Consider the following 3,378-nt stretch of genomic DNA (forward strand, 5'->3'; position numbering starts at 1 on the left):
GGAGATCGCGGGTGGACTGGACTGAGGAGTTGGATGTTGAGCGGGCTGGAGTTTTGGATCCCTGGAATGGATTCGAGGGGACTGGAGTGGACTCGAGGGGAGGGGACTGGAGTGCCACATAGCTACACATTGACTAGTGTAAGTTGCTCTGTGTTTGAAGTGTGGGTGAGTTTGAGAGTACACAAGACAGGCTTGGCTGGGCCTGCTTTTTTAATTTCCTCTGTGGTCAGAACGAGAGAGAGAGGGAGAGAGAAATAGAGAGAGAATAGARGAGTGGAAAGAGAGAGAAAGAAAAAAATGAAAAAGAAAACGAGACAACCAGAGAGACATGAAAGAATGCAGGTCCTCTGTCACCTCATCAGCCCTGCTCTGCTCTGTTGAACCAGCCAGTCAATTCCTCCCATCATGTTCATCAGAAAGAAACACACAGTGGAAAAACTRCAGCCGCGCAGCCGGGCTAGAGGTCAGACCAGGCCAAGCGGCTGCTTCCTGTCCCTACCTCCCCCCTCTAGTCCTCGTTCACCCACCCCCTTGGTGGTTATGATCTGCCCGCTGACGACTGACCTCCAGGGGGTTAAAGGGGCTGAGAGGGGGCCTGTCGGGTCACTAGAGTCTCAGAGTTCCAGGGCCGGTCGCTCCAGTGCACACAACACAATGACCCAGTGTGAGGGAGCAGGGAGCAGACGAGTACAAGTCTACGTCCAAAACGGCATTCTATTCCCTACGTAGTGCATATAGCCCTGGTCAAAGTAGTACATTATGTAGGGAATATTGTGCATCCCAATGTTTTTCTAAACACGAGCCTGGAATAGCACAAACGCTTTCGTTTGACGAGGAGTTCAAATTGTTTCCAGCCTCACGATACGGCCACACTTGCTGATTAACTTTGCAGGCTTGTATTTGCCACAATGCTGAGAAGTAAAAGTGCTTCCAGCAGCCACTATGTAGGCAGAAGCTGTAGGCTTGAAACAGCTGCACACTCCTTCCTTAGTATGGGGATATAGTCTGCATCCCAAATGGCATTCTATTCCCTTCGTAGTGAACTACTGTTGACCAGTGCACTATGTAGGGAATAGAGTGGCATTTGAGACAGCCATAGTATATTAGCCTTAGGGTTACATTTGTTGAATTTGTGATTTGTAAGGTTTTCTTGCTTCTTTACTAATCTTTATTTCTGTGTTTTGTTGGCAGGGAAAGAACTCCTCATAAACTAGGGAGAGAAACTCTCATCGAAGGACCTTGGACTGTTTAGATGCTTTTATGAGGTATTTTATGAGGTATTTTCAGTGATTTACGGCAACATATTATCCTTCTCTTAATTGTTTATGATAAGCTTTGAGTTCCCTGAGAAATGTATGCAACCATGGCATAAACTCTAGAGTATCATTCACAAATGACTTTGCCTTGCAATGGGGGTGGTTGAGAACTTGGCCCAGTGCATCATGCGGGCTTGATGGGGACACGTCCCTTTTTTTAAAGAAAGCATTTAATTATTTTCCTGAGACATTAACATAATGGGCTGAATGMAGGAAGGCGATTTAGTAACCTGTAAAAATAAATCCAGTTATATTTTACAATGCTATGAAAGTAGTTTGGCTCCAGACAAAGAGATAATCCCATACCTTTTAAAACTCTCATTAATAAACTGTTGACAGACCTCGGGAAGCCCCCAAATACATCTGTCTGAAAGAGTGCACATTATAAATGAGGGCCTGAAAGGTCCCCCTGTGGAATAGTCCCTGAATGCATCCCAAATGGCACCCTATTCCCTATTTAGTACACTACTTTTGACCAGAGCCCTATGTGCTGTATAAGGAATAGGGTGCCATTTGGAAAGCACTCCTGTTTTCTGCGTTTACTCTCGCTTGCTCTATTCCTCATGTTTTCTCCCTCACCTAGACCCATCTGTTAGTCGGTGCAGAGAGCGTGGTCATTAGTAGCTAACAGTGCCTCGGCTTTGACAGAAGGGAAAACTGTCCACTGTGAGCTGTAAAAACTCCCATATGTGCCATACGAAACCAGCCACCAGCCGTCTGCTGCATTTAGCTAGAGCTCTACCCAGGGTTTTCATTTGCCTTAGCGCTTAGCTAGCTTTTCCCCTCTCAGACCATCTTAACATACACATGGGGCAGGATACAGTTGCTGAATGTTATAGTATAACGACACACACACACATCACTTAGCACGGCAGCAAAGAGCCAACAAGAGAGAGGGCTGCTACTACCCAGCTACACACCACACACACACACACACACACACACACACACACACACACACACACACACACACACACCACACACACCACACACACACACACAACACACACACCACACACACACACACACACACACACACACACACACACACACACACACACACACACACACACACACACACGACACACACACAACAGCACGCATGTACACACACACCACCACCTCTCCATGGTACAGCTAATGAATGGCTTGAAAAGCGCCCAGTCAGCCCTGCTCTCATAAATCAGACAGCAGCAGTCTGTCACTCCCCCTTCTCCCTTTCTCCTCCACAGTTTCCCTTACATTCCCCTAGTTTAACTCCGTAGGTGCTGAGTAGCATGGTCAGGCTGGTGATAGTCTGCTCTCCTACCTGCTGCAGATACAGAGCAGTCGTCAACAGGTGGAGAAAACAGCTCAACACCGAACCCGATGGATGAAGTTTGTTAATGACCTATACTCCCCAAAGAGCACAAAGGGTTTATGTCAAGTAAACAGTTGAGAGGTCCAGCTAGAAGTAGGATCTCATGGCCAGAGTTCAGAGCAATAGACAAGCATCTTAACTCTCTTTGCCTGTTTTGCCCCAAAGCAATGCACTTAACCTCAACCGTGCAAATAAACAACAACAATCTTATGGTTGCGTCCCAAATTATATCCTTTCCCCTATCTATTGGTCCTGGTCAAAAGTAGTGCACTACATAGGGGAYAGGGTGTCATTTGGGACGCAGACKATGTGACCTCTTTGTTCTATTAGCCCATCTCAGGCTTCAGCCTCGTACACAGAGTGCCTTCAGAAAGTATTCACACCCCTTGACTTTTTCCACATTTTGTTGTGTTACAAAGTAGGATTAAAATGTGTTTTGTCAAATTGTCATTTTTGGTCAATGATCYAGMCAAAATATCTTGTAATGTCAAAGTAAAAAAAAAAGATACTAATAATATTTAAACACTATATCTTGATCAGATAAGTATTCACCCCCCTGAGTCAATACATGTTAGAACCACCTTTGGCAGTGATTACAGCTGCGAGTCTTTCTGGGTAAGTCTCTAAGAGCTTTGCACACCTGGATTGTACAATATTTGCCCATTCTTCTTTTTGAAATTATTCAAGAACTGTCAAGTCAAA

The sequence above is a fragment of the Salvelinus sp. IW2-2015 genome, unplaced genomic scaffold (assembly GCF_002910315.2).
Source record: "Salvelinus sp. IW2-2015 unplaced genomic scaffold, ASM291031v2 Un_scaffold906, whole genome shotgun sequence".
In the NCBI taxonomy this organism is placed as follows: Eukaryota; Metazoa; Chordata; class Actinopteri; order Salmoniformes; family Salmonidae; genus Salvelinus; species Salvelinus sp. IW2-2015.